The sequence below is a fragment of the Hippocampus zosterae genome, chromosome 7, assembly GCF_025434085.1.
Source record: "Hippocampus zosterae strain Florida chromosome 7, ASM2543408v3, whole genome shotgun sequence".
Lineage (NCBI taxonomy): Eukaryota > Metazoa > Chordata > Actinopteri > Syngnathiformes > Syngnathidae > Hippocampus > Hippocampus zosterae.
The window spans coordinates 20657601-20675394 of NC_067457.1; the positions used below are offsets into that span (position 1 = coordinate 20657601).

The following is a 17794-nucleotide window of genomic DNA, read 5'->3' on the forward strand; positions in this document are numbered from 1 at the left end:
CTGTTCATCTGCTAATGTCTTTTTCTTTTCTTTTTTTTTTAACTGTGGGGAAAGCAGCACAAGCTCCGTATTGCTCGAGGCGATGTAATTCCAGTGAACGACAAGTCTTTATTTCACTTTGAAATATTCAGTGGTGAATCACTACAAAGAGGACAAGTTGCTTCACGCCGTTGCCCGTGGGCTGGTTGGGCTCCCTTATTAAGGAAACGTCACCTCAGGGCTAAGATTTGTTCACGGCAAAAAAATTGTTAAAAAATAAATAAAAAAGTGACTTGCAAGATTGCACTTTTTTTTGTAATTCACTTTTTATTTGATGACCCTTTTAGTTCACATGAAGTTACATCGCATTTTGATATGCTCGTGCGCTGTTCAAATATCGCGAATGGTTTGGTTCTGATGAATCAAGGTTAAGAAAACGAGGTCATCGTGTGGCTGATGTTGCAAAATAATGACTTTCGATCGCAGTTGAGGTTGTTTGACACCAGGATGTGCGACGCAAGTGAACAGCTACTTCTAAGATAACATTGTTAAATGTCACATTTCCACCACTCAAGTTCGCTGTGTTCACTCCCACAACGGCGTAAACGGCCCGTCTGCTTAAACTACCGAAATTTTGCACTGTGCTTTTGCGCTAAATTTGCACTCTTTCCCAAATTAGGGCCCTGAAATGTAAAGGCGGATGAGGAATAAGGAAAAATAAAACGAGTACGACAAGTTCGGTTTGATACAAACACGCGGCCACTAAATTCATGCCGTGAAGCAGTCCAACAATCTGAAACTTCAATTACTCGAACTTGAGCCTCCTCTCGAGGCTTGCATCCCTCCCACAGCCGCTGTGACTCGTCTGGAAGAGGCGCGCTGAAAGCAAAGAAACAGATTCCGTCGCCATGAGGGTGATGCTGATAAAAGCTTAAAACCAGCAACCAAACTTTCCATGAGCAGAAATGTTGCCGCCGTGTTTGGATGATTCCGGTAAGCAGCCCAAAGGATCCAGTCCCGGCAGGCCTGTTGGCGTCTGGGATCCGAGTCTGAAATTATCTCATGCGCTCATCATTCTTGTTTGTTGATATTGATCGTTTTTCGCCGTGCTCACGCTGCACATCATACTGAGCGCCGTTGCTCATATTTTGATATTGATATCATGGCAGTTCGGTGACTCAATTAATGAAGGCAAATTACCCGATTCAAATCATGAGATAAAGTTTTTCGGGGCGTTAAGGCCAAGCTGGTGTTTATCGTGACAGATGCCAGGCGGTGACGGGACGGGAGTCACTGACCTGATGCCGTCGTCGCCGATAAGCCCCATCGGGAAGGCTGGCCGGGAATGATTCCTTCGCAACAAAGTTTTTGTTTTCTGTGGAGTCGAGGGTACCTTGTGGTGTAAATGACACACAAAGGGTGAGTGTAGAAATGGGTGTCGTTTGTGTGATATTGGATTTGGGGGCAAATATTTGGTCTATAATGCAACAGGAAATTTTAGCTGCCTTTCATTATTGCATGAGTCATGCTGCCAGTCAAGAGGAAACAAACAGAGGGCAGTGTGACGTCATTCCGGAGAGGGAGAAGGGGATGGGGTAGGGGGTGGATGATTTGTCTCGATTTCCATGAAAACGATTCTAAGTGTCAATCAAAAGCTGAAGCGCTGAAATTTGGGCTCATTGGATTTGAGGCTGGTTAATATCGCGGTTGATGATTGCATAGCGAGTTGTATTCCAACTCGGATCGTGCAACGGAAAGTGGGCGAAATGTGTTTGGGGGCTGCGAGTTGATGTGCAGGGCATGTTGATTTGTGGTGAAGGGAATTAAAAAAAAAAAATCAACATTAACCCTTTTGGGGACCGCGGTTACTACAGTGGACAGCTTATCATGTTACAGGTTATCATTATTTGTGTAGGAAGTGCGGGGAGGAAGGGGGGGGGGGGCGCTTGCTTTCATTTCAGGTGACATGCAATCTTGCTCAAGCAGACAAGAAGCAGGAAGCGCCATTAATGATTAAAAACAGTTTGGGGCAGCAGGGAAAGGGTGACCAAGCGAGCGCTGCTTTCTTGTGAGTGTGTAACTGAAATGAGAAATCCTGCCAAATGGTCAAGACGACTGGAAAAAAAAAAAAAAAACAACTCTCATTCGTGGTGGAACGGACGCATTTTAAGGAGATCTCGAGTAAAAGTTGGACCGTAACCTTGTTTGGTGAAAAAAGAAGATTAACGTCTGTGCGTTTGCTTTGAATCGGATGATCCCGTTTAATCCCGTGTTGACGAAACATTTGCAATCTGCTTCGCTGCTTTGTGCTGTGGCCCAAACCGCCCAATCACACACCCCGCCCACCCAAGTCAGTCAGAAATACATTTCTGGATATTGTGGGGGTCTGTTCCTTTCCTTTGCCCTGAATATTTTATAAGCGATTGGATGCACAGCAGATGCTCCACTTTGCCCTTGATTCGGATGCAAGAGGTGGGGGGCGTGTCGCTTGGGTTTAAGGCCCCGGACGACTTGATGGGTCACAGTTCAGGGACGGACGGGGATTTAAAAGAGGTGGAAGGGAGGCCTGGCGAGGCTGGGCTGCCTCTTGCAGCCATATAACCTGCATGCTGCTCTCGAACACGCCACTTTTGCCTCTTTTACCAGCCACTGGTATAACAAAGCAAGAATTCAAACACAATAGGATCTAAATCACATGTGTCAAACTCAAGGCCCGTGGGCCAAATCCGGCCAGCTGGGTCATTTTATGTGGTCCGCGAAAGCAAACCATGTGTGTCAACTTGCTAAAATTTGGACCGAAATGTGCTGGAGCCTATCTCAGCTGTCTTTGGGCAGTAGGCGGGGGACACCCTGAACCGGTTGCCAGCCAATCGCAGGGCACACCGAGACAAACAACCATCCACGGTCACACTCACACCGCGGGACAATTTTGAGTGTTCAATCAGGCTGCCATGCACGTTTTTGGAATGTGGGAGGAAACCGGAGTACCCGGAGAAAACCCACGCAGGCCCGGGGAGAACATGCAAATTCCACACAGGGAGTCCGGAGCTGGAATTGAACCCGGTCCCTCTGCACTGGGCCGCACCTGATTTAAATGATTAGTTTTTTGTTTTGTTTTTTAATGAGGTTTTCATTTCCCATCAGATTTTTTTTTTTTTTTACGCTGAACCCTACCGCTGAATATGTGGTGAAACTAAGATATGCAAATAAATCTGATGCGCAGTGTCTTCCTGCATGCATCCTGACTCGCAACCCGTGTCCGACATAAAATTTTAGTGCGAAAGGAAGCCAGGAAAAACACTGAAAAATGGATCATAATGAATAACAAACACCTCCGACCTGTCGAGGAAAAAAATGAAAAAATGAAACCTGAGCGTTGCAGCCCTCGCGGTTGATCGTCGGCGCTGTTAAGCTATCTGGCGGATGCCCGCATAATTACAGGCTTCCCATCATAAATGTGGTCCAAATCCACACGAGGATCTTTCTTCGCGGTTCAGCGGCCAGGCAGCGCGTTAGCTCCATGACACTCCGACTTCCTGAGCCGCAGCACTTCCACCAGTGAGGCCTAATGGGAAAAAAATAATAATAAAGTGAACACGGCAAGCGATTCCAGTCCCGGCAGGGGGAAAAGTGATCAGATAAACATGCAGCAAAGCCTCCAACCAGGTCTTAACGTCGCCTTCTTGCAAGGCTGCAGGTGGGCCGGCAACGAGGTGGCGCTCTCGTCCCCCGTCCATCTCCCCCCCGTCTTATTGATTCGAAACAGGCCTCGTTAGCCGTCCGTTCATTTCCGCGCGCGTGGAGCAGGTGACGCGCGTCATCTCCAAGCGGGCTGCACGCACGTCCATCATCGCGGCGCTATCCTGAGGCGGGCTCCAACTCGATTTCGTTTTGCAATCATTAGCGTGTCACTTCCCGTTTTCATCAACGGCGGCGCGTGGGCGCCCGCGTATGTCATCAAGCCGCTCGAGGTCTCGACAATCGCTGGAGGCACGATGTGGATTGTGGCAAAAAAAATAATAATAATGATAATAATAATAATAATACTGTTTTTCATATATTAATAAAAACAGATTACTCTATTTATATGATGCCATTTGGATTTTTCCAGTTGCATCATACGTGATACACAACAATGATAACCTATGCAAGGGTGTGATTGACAGGTCATTAATCAAAATACTTTTACAATGAATAACGTAACATGAACCTCAAAGCAAGTGGAACTTACCGTAGGCGGAAGAAGTCTCCACACCCCTGTTTAATCATTCACGAGGGGAAGTTGAAGATGATCGACAAAGATTATGGACCACAGTCAAACTCATCTTGACCTGGCGAGAGAGAGAGAGAGAGAGAGAGACAACATCAGACAACGCTTACAAGAAAATTAATATTAAAATATGGTTTCGTTTTCAGCACGAACAGTGTTACAACCCTGGCAGACTACAAAAATTGTAGAAGTGTGGTTATCACTGTCCAAATTTTTACCCCACAAAAATAAATAAATGACGTCAATTGGGCAGCATGTGGGTGCGATGGAATAATCAAATCCCAAAAAGATTCGCTTGCGACAGCCCAACATCATATTTGTAGAGTATTAATATCAAACATGATTGAAAATTCAGTCAGGAGGGAGGGCGGCCATTTTTATGAACAGCACTTGTCATCAACATTTGTTGAAAATCGTCGGTGAATCCCGAGGAAACTATTTTAATGAAATTCATATATTCATTAGTTTACTTAGGAAGTCTTCCCCACTTGTTCCATCTGTTTCACCAAAATAATTACGTGCGGAGAGAAAACACACACGCGCACACTCGATATCGTCCTCTAGTGAGCTCATTTGCATGTTATAATCCTGCCATCTGTGAAACCAAAAACCAAATTATTTGCGCTGTGACCAGCAAAATGAACGGCGAATAGTAACAAAAATAGAGTCCGTGTTCAGCCAGGGTAAGGAGAGACGATAGCAAATCTGGAAGCCCGAGAAGAAAGATTAGATCAGCGTGAAAATGAAGTGTAGGCACCAACGCACAAACACGCTTCAAACAACCGAGCAGAAGTCAATAAATTTGTCATATGCATTTTGAGAACTGGGTAAAACAGCGGGAGGGTTAATTATAATTATGAAATACTTCCTCATTGTTACTCTGCGGTGTGCCGTAGCTAAAAGATGCTAACTTTTATTCGACTCCCCAAGAGTGAGACACACAAACACTTGAGAATGGCTGCTATTACAACCACAGATATGTCCATGAAATGACTCATTTATTCTCCGGACAGATGTGCGATTCCTTTCAAAAATCCGAAATAATGACAATATACCGAATGATATTTGTCTTGAAATTAGCAAGCTAGCATGTTTAACGTAGCTCTGAGTCCACCAAAATGCCATGAAGATAGGTTGGCGTTTTTAATCACGACAGTTGTCGACCGAGACGTACGTTTGTCGATGTTTGGACAGGCCTCGGGTCAGCTTTTGCTTTTTCAGGCGGAGCTACGGCTAGTCACACGGAGACGCTCGGTCTCCTGGATTCGACGCTTCCTGTCCTGCACGGTCCTCTAATCCCGCCGGAATTTTTATCACTAGCAAGATCCAATCGAGTGTCGATTGACTTCACACTTCTCGCTAAATTACTTTGTTGTTCTCCTTTTGGCAGAAAGTCTTGCTCGTCTTCTTCACTTTTCACTCTAAATTCCATCAGCCAAGATGGCTCCTTTCCTGTCGATGGCCTCACGTGTTCACGGTTTTACTGCTCCAAAGAGATGAAAGTGGACGAGCACGAGAATGTCATTGGATCATACGAGCAGTTTCCTGAGAGCTACATCAACTTTTTCCACTGAAAAAAAAAAAAAACAGAGCACAGACTGAATTTTACTCCACAAAAAAACTGAAACGGACTGACAATCTTCCCAAAGTCATCACAGGAATCACCACCAAGCCATACTCAATTTTAATAACTATTACTTGCCAATATTCACCCTTTCATGCACCCTATAACCTCATAACATGATAAACCGTCCACTTTAGTAACCGCTGTCCCCGAAAGGGTTAAAATTTGGAAATCAATGCCAACAAACTGGATAAGAGTCAACCAATGAATACATTGAAACAGAAACTCGCCGCTACAAAACTCGCCTTCTGTGTACTTATTTGTCTTTCTTCAGCGGGTGCGTGCGCGAGCGTGTGTTTGCGAGCTGGGATGATCCTGATCCTCCCCCGGCCTGGTGATGACACAACCCCCGTGGGTGGTCTTAACGGTCAACAACTGCTCTGTCAACTCCGCTGCACCCGAGCACCGAAGAGGTGATGAGACTCAACAGGCGGCGTTAGTTCACACCGGGTGAAGATAAAGATGAGCATCATCTTTTTTGCTCTGTGCTCTGAACCGGGAATATTTTCTCTTTCTCTCCATGACACCGTCTTGTTGTTTACCCTCAGCCTGCTTCCAAGCACGTCCTGCTCCGTGCCGACCCCCCCGCCCCCCCCCCCCCCGTCCCCTTTCCCCATGAGGAGCAAACGGAGCTAGACACATTAAATCATCTGTGAAATTCTGGCCGGTATTTGTCATGTGATTAACTGCACACGTGTCACGTCTACGGCAGAAAAGTGGCAGTCACACAAGCCGAGGTTGCAAGATGGAGGTGACTGCTCTCTCTCTCTCTCTCTCTCGCACAAAATACCGACAAATCGTGTTGGGGATTTATAGCTCCAGCATGGAACAAAAACTGAGCAGAGTTTCAAACTTCAGTTGTGTGGACAATTAAGAACACAGCCAAGGGGGGGTAGGTGGGGGGGGGGCACATTTGGCAGCCAACTCATCATCAACACCAACACGCCAGATTTGAAGTGAGGGTGTCACTCAACTCACATGTGGGTGACGACAAAGCTAAAGCGCCTCCTGATTCGTGTTCGCTAGCATTGATTGACAACACGTTTGCTGAGGTTGTTTTCCACCGGAGACGGGCCGGATCAATCAAATGTTGTCGGACCACGTTGTCGGGCGGAAGGATGGAATCAAAAAGCGGTTCGTCAGTCCATCACAGAGAGATTGGGCACAAATGCGATTGATGAGAAACGCACGGAGCCATGTTGCTCGCAATCTTCCCCATCCGTTAATTAACAGGTCATGTTGTCTACATGTCACGTCACTTATTGTATCCCAACACCAGTCCCTGAGGATTTTTTTTTTAAACAGGGAGCAGAACTGATATCTGTTGTGCTTTAAGTGGAAACCTCTCGGGTTACATTCAACCGTGGGTGAGGTTCAGCATTTTGTTCCCCAGCTTTCCCACAGAGGCTCAAGACATCGGAGTAGATTCTGTCAGGCATGAAACACTGTACGGGAATCGGACACCCCGGTCTCCTCAATCCAACCCCGAAGAGTTGAGAACGTGGAAGAAGCTTGTCTTTCAAATCCCACGTCTCACGCAGGGGGGCTTTGTATCATGTCAAGTAGTCCATATCTTGTAAGGCCTAATTCTGTTCAAAGAGACCCGAAATATGTTGTAAAAAGTCGATCTGCATTGGTCATTTTACGATTGTTCAAGAAGGGGCCGCAGATGGGACAATCCCCCTTCCAGGGTGACCAGGCTGCAATGGATGCCGAGTGGGCAACAATGTTGGTTACAATGATCCATTGAACAAGATGACAATGCTGTAGGGCACAGGTGTCAAACTCAAGTCCCGGGGGCCACATCTGGCCAGTCACATGATTTTATGTGGCCCGCGAAAACCAATCAAAGATGTCCACATTTATGATGCTTGCTAAAATCTCAAAATTTTCAATTCTCATTTGGGATAAATAAGAGTGATACTCGAAGCATTTTCTTGTTACCAACCCCCCTCATTAGTGTAACTTAAACAATAAGTAAATAAACTGTTATTCTTGACTTCTTTACATGGTTTCGGTCAAGGGAAACTGTAACTAAAATCCCCCCCCCCCTCCTATCACTTCAGTGAACTCCAGTAGGATTGTTGTATGAAACCGTCTCATTAGGTCTCACTCAGGTTACTGTCAATCAGTTACAGCGTGCACACAAGGAAGCAGGAAGTGCCTTTGTGCGCTTGAAAAGACATTAATTTCAATCCCGGTTCGAAAATGAAATATCCTTTTTTGGAATGAGGGTCCAAAAGTGTCATTGGAAAGCAATGGGATCTCTGTAGAAGGAATACAAGAATCACTAAGTGGAAAGCCAGTCCAGACAAGTCAGAAAAACAAAGCATCATCTGTTTGGGTGTTTTGAAGAAATGAGACATAACAACTGCAAGGGCGGAGGTATAAATCCCTGTGGGGCTCCAAATGCTCAACCAGCTCTCCTCTGCTGAGGCTCAAACTAATATTTCTTTGATTTTATTTTTTTTTGTCCTCGGCGCCGTGACAAGGTAGAGAACAGGTTTAGAAGAGATTGGAGCTCAGACATCAGAGGTCCGACTCAATTGTGGCAGGGGTGGAAAAGGTTTGAGGTTTTCATGCTGGTGGGGGGGGCGGAGGCGGGATGCAATCTGGCAGCGTTTTGCTAACGGGGATCGTCTGGTTCGGAAGCAGCTGCCTTGACCGACTTCTCCTTTGCTTGTGACTTGGGATATTGATGCGCCGAGATGTGCCAAGCAGACGGGAAACAGCTCTTTTTTTTTCTTTTGCGGGGGGACGTCGTACATTTTTGGCTTCAACTCGGAGACAGGCGGTCGAATCAAATGACATCCGCCACTTCACATTTGGAATTTGCCTTTCAAATGTCATTTAACAGTGCGCCTGCCGTGTGTATGTATGTATGTACGTATTGCGCTGGTGATTTAGAGTAGACTTGAATTGTGTGACGACGATTTGGAACATTTTACCCCTGTAGTGAAGCGAAATGAGGTAACCCAAATCTTAATTAACCAAAAAAATTAATTAAAAAAAATAAGAATATCCAGAAGTGAAACGCCCTCACCGTTTCGTATATCTAGGTGAAAATGATCCTTCGTCTAATTAGCATCTCTTGAAATAAATCTTGCAGATTTTTTTTTTTTGAGGATACAATCTCGTAGTAGATCTCATTGATTATGCACATTAGTGATCCGAAATCGCGGCGCATTTATGAGGAGACTGTTTTTCGCAGCGCTTGGTATTTTTGTGCTCATCTTCTTGAGCAATTCTAACCACTCAAAGACATGGCACGTTTCGACTCGACCGACTGACGTAATTTAAGAGCGGAAACAGCCATGATGTCAATGGCTTTAAGCGGAATGATGTCAGTGAACACAATCAGCAAAATCGTCAACAAACTGCGGTGCTGTGAAAAGGTTTGTGCCCCCTTCCGGATTTCGGTGTTCTTGATTCATCAAATGTGGTGCTAGCGTGTTGCCGGATTTAGAACACGCATGACAGTTGCCTGAAACTTTGCCTAAACTGTTGATCGTTACAGTTACATTGTGATTTAACATCGGGGGGAGGGGCAATTATGTTTTTTACAATGGAACAGGTCGTTTGGGATTTTTTTTTTTTATGAGCCCTAAAAAATTTAATTGGCATTTAGTATTTCCTTGGGTTGTCTCTCTGTGATATTAAGCCTTTCGTGCACCCCTGTAGCCCGATAACATGATTACATGCAGTAACCGCTATCCCACAAAAGGGTTCAAATTGGTTGGATGAACTGAAAACTTTGTGTGCAATGAATATGCAAAGAACACAGAAATCAGGTAAGCGGGCAAATACTTTTTTCCATCGGACTGCACAACACCAAAACAAACAAAAGGTCGCCAAAGCACTTTTGGAGACCTTTAGAACGGAAGCCTCATTATAATCATTCAATTGTAAACTCAAGTTCGGTGTCTAATCTTACCCAGGACTGTATCTCCTATTTCTTCTGCAAAACAGTACTTTGTGTTTTCTAAAAAAAAAAAAAAAAATCCAATGGTTTCCCCTTTATGAATTTCCTCAACATTGAGCCATTGATACGAAAATAAAAGAGCTCAAGTTGCCTGTGTGTTCATTCACGAGCGATAAAGTGATGCAAACAAACGTGGAGAGTGAAAAGGTTACGCCCATTGTTTGGAATCAACATCCTGAATGGAATAATCCCTGAAAAGAAGTGTGTATTGTATGTGTGTGCGCTGATAGTACTGTAGCGCGCATCCAACAAAAAAATTAATCGGACACAGACGCTACTGATGGCCTCACGACAGTCTAATGCGGTGAAGTAAACAGCAAAACATTTTTGTGTCGTCGTCATAATTTACACCATTTTGTCTATCATGAAGAATGAACTTTCTATGGAGCGTTTGCATTTTAAAGGTCACAAACAAACATCTTTTGTCCTGCTCAGAGTCTACACCTTTCCCCGGGCTTTCCACGCTGGAGGTTTGTTTAGAACGAGATGCAGTGAGGTCTGAGGACGTGGGTGTTGATGGATGCGGGTAGGATGAGTAGAAGTCGAGAAAGAGAAGGGCGAGAAGGGGAGGGGTGGGGGTGTGGGGGGGGGGGGGGACTCGGGAGAGCTTTATGCAGGCAGGCAGGTTATATCAGGTTAGAAGTAGAGCTGGATAGCCTGCAGCAGCAAGGAGGTGGTAACGTGACCTTTTTTTTTTTTTTTGGAGTCCTGCCCTCTGTTCAAGAACCAGCTCCCATGAAAGTGCTTTCGCCCCAAGGTTGATAAAGAGGAAAATAAATTGGGGAAAAAAATAAGAGCAGTATCAGTGGTGGAGAAAAGGCACAGAGAAGCAGTTGTGTGGTTCTATGCTAAAGTAGCCTATGACTGTATTTATTACTTTTTTTTATTTATTAGTACTTATTTGTCGTCATAAATCGTTTTTCGTGGTCCCAAAACCAGTCGCTGTTTTGTCTATTTGTTTTTGTTCTCAATTAAAGGCAAATGAAGCTTATTTAAGGTTTAAATGATCTGTCAGTTAGCTTAACTGTGACGTTAGCATAGCATGGCCTTGTGGCGTTGATCCCAACGTTAGACGTCAATGGTTGTTGCGTCTTTCATTTGCTAATCTTGCATGTTGATAGTTGCTTCTTTTCCTGTTTTATATGTGGAAAAAATATGCTCGAATGGAATAATGTAATCATCTTGGCTGCTCCCTTCTTTTCGCATCATGGCGTGCTAGCGCGCGGCCATGTTCACGTGCATCGCGCAATCTCAAACGGCACACAGTCTCCCTCGCACAAAGCATTTATTTTTCCCCCTAAATGGCAACTGGCGAGACTTGCTGAGTCGCGCAGCTCATATTTCACCAACCAGATCCCAAATCCTAAAAATTGTCACGTAATCCGAATTCCGTTTAATAAATTCAAAATATTTGATCATACTGGTTATTATGTATTGTATTATTATAACTATTCCCGCGACTGTATTGATCTTGCCTGGCTGTTTAAAATTTACAGTCGATGCTTCGGGTTTCATTGTTTTGTCTATTCTCTTGCGCACAGCGTCGATCCGTGTACCGTGTGTGTCGCTAAGTCCCGAACGCAAGCGATCAGGACATGACTCCGTGCCGTGTCAAATCGTTTCGTCTAATCGCTTGAAATCCAAGATTTACAGCAAGAGGCAAACGCCGCGTCAAGCCAGCGACTAATGTAAACACGGCACTGAACATTCCTCGCTGCAGATGAGTTCTGCAGACAGAAACAAACGGTAGTCGGAGGAAGGCGCATTCTTTCGACGACGGGACGTTCATCTGCCCGTCTTCTCTTTTGCCGCTTCGAACGTATACTCAACGGAAACGTTTGCCTCGGCTGGCCAATGCTGCGAAAATCAGGTGAGCGTTTATGTTTGAGAAAAGCGATGCCATTATTTTCGTCGTCATTATTTGGAAACGGTTTAGAAATCAATTGAAATGTCGAGTGGTGGCAAAATATGGAGTCAGTGTGACTGTGTTGACTTGTCGGTATTTTGCTCGCGTGACAGAACAAACGCAATAAAAATACGAGGCCGTGGTTCATATTCTGGAAAAGGAAATAACATTTTACCGCGGTTAATATTTAATGAACCGTGGAGGAACCACGGCTGAAACTTTGACTCGCATTAATGTGGACAATTGAGATAATGAGTGCAATTAAAATAATAGTGCTGTGACTCAGTGCAAATTTCTGTAACGTTATTCACGTTGCGGCGTGTTTTTTTTTTTTTCGCTCAGTGAAAAGCACAGCTGCTATTGGAGCAGCCCTGCACAGAAATCCCAACAGCTGCCGCTAACATCTGCATAGGCAGCAAGCGTTGGCGAGCAGAAAGTGCTGACCACAAGTTGGCAGCTTTGACGCATACGTGTGTCCTAGCTTTTTTTTTTTAAAGAATAAATGTAATTTTTTAAAACTATTTCCACTTTTCATCATCCTTGATTTTTTTTCTCTGTGGCTTCCTGTAATGTCCTTTAGTTAATTTAACTATTAACGGCACTAATAACCGATGACGTACACCTCCGAGCGCCGCCGAAAGGAAACCTCGCAGCTCTCAAAAAGAACGCCTGTCCCTTCCCTCACCGTGTCTCATGCCGTCCTCTCCACCCACATCCATCCCCCAAATCCAGATGCTATTTTCAGTGGACTAACAAGCACGCAAAGAACCAAGCGAGGGGTGCGTTTTGGAAGTACCGCTCACGTTCCCTTCACGGTCTTGCACGAGCTTCCAAAAGAATCAAAACGCAGCGATTCCTTTATAAAATCTCGACCTTGCCCAAACTTTTGAACGAGTCATGCCATGTGACCGATCCAGCAAATCTCTGCCAGTAAAGAATACAGGTGAAGAAATGATCTGATTGGCTCATTCTGGTCACATGATCACAATACAGGTAGCTGCGTTAGCAGGCTGTTACAAAAGGTACAAGAAATTGACAGCCGGACCGCATGAGAACTGTACTTGGTCCAGATTCAGACCAGGGTCTCTCTTCCGAACATGCATTGTGAGCCAGACCTCTTTCTGATCCCTCAATTCAAGATTCAATTTCAATTCAAATAATCAAGGTTATAAGGCAAACTATAAAGAAAACCGTTATCGCCAGTGTCCTACTTCATTTTCTTTTTTTAAATCCATGTTGCGCATTTGCTCTCCGAGCAGATTTTGCCTTTAACCGTCTTTTGATAATCCGGAGATGTGCAGGTATCATCACCACAAGGGGGTAAAAAACAGCGTGAGCCTGAAAAATGATTGATAGACGCTGGGGGGGAGGCGGGGGGTGTTTTGAAGACGCGAAAAGTAGGCCACTGGCAGACCGTGTACCATCTATTTATTTATTTTATTGGGCTTTTTTACTTTTATTTTTTTTGGGGGGGGGGGGGGGGTTGCAGATTTAAGCTCTGTGCAAAGGCCCGGCCAGTGCTCACCGAACATTTGAGGCACATTGCGGCGTTATTTATAACGCTCCCTTCCAAGAATTCCCTCCCGCGTCGTCACTGCCCACAGAGCACAAAAGGATGGATGGATACTCACCATAAATAAGCAGCAGAGCAAAGCCAAAAACCGCAATGTTTTCTCTCTGTGCTTTGTTTCGGGGCCTTGGACAGCTCGAGCAGAAACGAGCGGTCCAAATGTGCTGGATGCATCGCGCAGAGCAAAAAGCGGTCTTTTGGCACGCGATCGACTACACGGAGGGGAACAGAGGACGCGGCGATGGGACTGTGCCGACGACGTCGATTTTAAAAACAGAAACGATAAACTGGGGTTTATATGTCAATCTCGACAGAAAAAAAAAAAAAGTAGGCCGTTGATCGAGCAGTCTCATTTCCGCAGTCGCAAACGGGGCAAATTTACTGCTCATCTGTTTTCGATCCGAGTTTGCGGTCAGAAAATGTAATTGCTAAGCATTTCATAGAATCCATTATTTATAGCAATATGACAACATTGAATTGTAACTACCTCCAAATCTGGACTGGTTTTACTTTGAAGCATTTGTCACAAATTACATGCCTCAGGAAAATATTTGCATTCTGGGGATTTTGTGACCAAAGCTTTTCATTTGGCGAAATGATGTCAACTTCAGATGATCTACAACGAATACGAGAAAAACGTCCGTGCGAAATACGATGTTCCTGCACATACAACCTCAGCCCCATCGCCCTTCCAGATCTGTTTTTGTGTTCCTTCGACAAATATCACCTGATTTAAATGTTTTTTTTTAAACTCAAACTAAACGGCAGAATTTTGGGTGGCCCACAAAAAAAAAGATTCTCATCATCACATTCATCAACCTTAAATGGGGCTTAAAGGATCTCATTTCTGGCTGCTTTAGCGCACCCAGGAGATCAGTGGCCTGATTAAATCTGCAAACACACAGTAAACACACACACAATCACGCGCGCGTGCACACAAGGAGAGTGGATGAGCTTAATGTGTTTCGTCTGACACTTCACCAAACTGCAGAGATGTTGCATGCTGTTATCCTTGCAGTGAACATCTTTGCTGCAGAAATGAGAGTGTCAACACATAATCAAGCCTCATGTCACACCTCGGGCTGTCTGTTCTCGGCACATTGTCACAGGGCTCATGTCCGGAACAGTGGGGTCGGGGGGGTGGGGGGGGGCACAAGTGGCTGGATGGGATCAATTTGAGAGAGGAGGACGAGGCTTATTGCTCAGTGAAGAAGATGATTGGCAAGGAAGAGCCAAATTCAAGCGGCGCCGATATCGCGTGTCAGATCTGTGCACGGTAAATACAAAAGTGGGATTTTCAGCCCGTCTTGTCGCCGTCAATAACGCTCGGCTGTAAGCGGGGTAGGGGTGGGAATCAGCAGATCATGAATTTTAAAAACTTCTCTTGACACTGAAACATTATCCTGCAGTGGCTGCTGACAGAATGATGAACAGTTGGCTCCGTGGCAATCCAAGAGCAACGCGCAGGCAAATTACTCACTTGGGGGGAGAAGGTGTGCCTGCGCTGCGTACAATGAATGAACAAGTGTGAGCCATTAAAAAATAAAATAAAATACAAAAATACAGAGTTAACAGCAGAATTTGCGCCGCGTGCATGCGGCAATGCGATCCAAGTGCAATACTGTGTATTTATGGCCTTGGGGGGGGGGGGGGGGGTCAGCCTTCACCTCTATCACTGCCAAGCTGACGGCCGGATAAAAAGATGCCGTCGAGACTTGTATAACGAGCTATTCAGGTCACTGAAATACAACTGTGAAAATTATATTTAAATGAAACCCGCCATGTCGGTCAGGTTTGTTCAAAAGGGGCCTTGGACAGGCTTCCTCTCGGCCTCAATGCTCCACTGATGTGACCGTTTTAATTTTTGCTAATGGTACGGAATATTTAAGGGGGGAGAAAAAAAAGGAATTTAGCAATTTGCCTTGACTTCATGCTGTTCACTGCAGTTTTTGAGGTAGTGAATATGGCTGTGCTAGGCCAAGTATTACGACAGGGTGAAATCAGTGTGGTACAGTGGCAGGTGTTGTCATGGCCGGTGCTACGGTCAAACCAATGACGTTCGCTTTAGCACGCGGTCATTGTCGGCAAGTTACTGAACATAAAATTCTAGACGGAGCTACACTTTGCGCCACTGCAGTTGTACTGACGGCGATCACACGAGCCAAAGCTAGCGATGCGTGGCGACCCGCTTCAATCATCCACAACCGGGGCAAAAAAGGGCTAGCATACTTCATAGCCTTTTTCCTGTCAAGACTGTCGTCTTATCGCCTGGACATTTAGTTATCCACTTTTTACAACTGATCTCAAGATGGGGGAGACGCTGCTGCTTCTGCCTGTGACCACCTCCCGCGGTCAGAGTCCAAAATGCTGCGCTGTTAGCATCACAGCTAACAAATTCCGACTTGGCAGAAGGGCTGTTAGCAAACTAAGCAGGTTTAAACACACCAAAAACTGTCTCATGCCACTCCCAGGCCAGCGGCTTTATGGGCCAAACTATTCTAAACAGATTTAGAACACGCGTGACAGGCAGGCTTCCATTTCGGCGTTGCGTCACGTAGCGATGCCACACTCTAGCTACTTTAGCGAGCTGTTCTCGTGCTAGAAAATGTCATAACTATTATCAGCACGGAGAGATCTTATTACCAGGCAAAAGCTAAAAGGTTTTTCATGGTTGTGGGGTGTAAATCAGCACTCCGAGAGTGAGGCGACCTTTGGCAACAAAACAACATTGTGTCAAGAGTTACTCGTCTTCCCCTTTTTCTTGTGTGTTCTGCGCATTCCTCCGTGCCGCTGCCAGGCCTTGAGGTCACAGGGCACAAAGACGGAGAACGCTAGCTGAGGCCTGCTCTGTTTAAATCCATGCAGAAGAGCTAGGCAACTACGGGTAAACGCGGAGGGAAGAGGCGGGGGCTGCCAGGCGCGGGGAGGTTTGCTCCCGTAAATGTGTCCGAACAGGTTCACGAGAGAGTTTGAGGAACAGTCTTTCACATTGAGCGGCGAGGGGCTACCTCCGCGCACAGAAGAGCCGTTGTCCTCCCGCCTCCGTCCATTAAAACTTTGTTCGCCGCTTCGCTGGCGCGGCTCGCACGGCCCTGTGATCTCCGCGTATGACCGCTCGCACCCACTGTTGAACCCGGGCGTCGGGTTCTGCGGGGGCACTTATGCAACCCGCACGGTGCCGACACCTGGCGAGATGAAAGGCGGGCGGGATCATCTTTCACTGCCGCTATATCCGTGCTCAAAATATGCCATCATAACACCCGCGGACGATTGCACTCGCCGACTTGCAGCTCATGTAATCTGCTCGGGGTGAGGTTTAAAAGATAGCGCTGCCACGGCGGCTGTTGTCAGGGAGACGGGGGCCCAAAAGCAGCCGCTGATTGTTTGACTTTGTCGAGCTTCAAAAGGAGGATTTTGAGAGCGTAATTCAATCTGGCGAGAGAACGCGCAGCCGCTGGATCTGAAAATTTCCCACTGCCAGCAAACTGATAATGTATGTCAAGCATGAGTTGAACAAGCTGAAAAAAATGGCATGCCGCTGGAGAGCCAGCCCCGAAGGACCGATTCCATCCTGTCAGATGGTGATGGAAACGGAATGAACAACATTTCGCGTCTGTTTGAGTCACAGCGCCGATACAAACAAATTGAAAAACGTCTGATGCTTGCTTGTCATAGGAAACAGGTGCTGAAATGCACTTAAACACATCGCATAGGCCGAGAAGAATAGGGGCCGTGCCCACTTGAATGGGCTGCAGCTGCGCAGCGCATGCTGCATAAACAAGTTGACGAGTACGTCGCACGACACAATCATGTGAGGATATGACTGTTCGGCACGAACAATGAGAGCCACTCGGAGCCCGCGACTGTGATAAATGAGCTAACACACATCAGAGAGTTGTGGGAGTACAGGTTATTTCTCCTCCTCAAACATTGTTATCGCAAACAAGCAGCATAGTCTCAATGGCCGAGTGGCGGCATTTAATTTTCCATTTTATTTTTGCTCGCTTGTTTCTAATCGGGTCGATATGTGAATCTTCATAAACGCTCTACTAAACGCAATGCATTAAAGAGCTGAGCTGTGTGAAGGCGAGGAAAAGGTCATTTACTTTAAACATGAAACATTTTGCACAAATGAAAATGTTGTTTGCAAAAGCCATTGTGATGATTATTATCTAATGTCTGTATAGTGGAGATAGGGAACAGGATTCTGATGAATAATTATTATTACTAATACTATTATTATTATTAGATTTAAACTATATTTATAGAACTACCGTGACTATTCCTCAAATTAAAATAATATCAAAAGTATAATAAGACAAATAAATCTTGGCTGGTCCTGCTGTGTGTGCAGTGGCCTCTTATGTGCCTGCATGGAGTCCACAATTTACATTAAAATAATAGAAGAAAATTGGGATTTGGTTTTAGTATAACTCGTTTTTCACAGGTTAGGAAGAGTCTAT

The 17794-nt window shown here is 45.5% G+C and overlaps 2 long non-coding RNA genes across 2 annotated transcripts in view; both read right to left on the reverse strand.

Annotated features, from left to right (window-relative positions):
• Nucleotides 1-286: 286 nt before the first annotated feature.
• LOC127604402 (uncharacterized) lies at nucleotides 287-3156 on the reverse strand. The gene is made up of 2 exons (XR_007963307.1): nucleotides 1278-3156; nucleotides 287-1028 (listed from the first exon to the last, which is right to left on the reverse strand). It is a non-coding gene; the product is annotated as an uncharacterized LOC127604402 (long non-coding RNA).
• An 11-nt stretch (nucleotides 3157-3167) lies between these two features.
• Nucleotides 3168-17794, reverse strand: part of LOC127604401 (uncharacterized) — a 43860-nt gene continuing 29233 nt past the window's right edge. Inside the window, exons 6-7 of the long non-coding RNA XR_007963306.1 lie at nucleotides 4211-4310; nucleotides 3168-3963 (exon numbers count right to left, since the gene is read on the reverse strand). This is a non-coding gene — a long non-coding RNA (uncharacterized LOC127604401). The remainder of the gene's footprint in view (nucleotides 3964-4210; nucleotides 4311-17794) is intronic.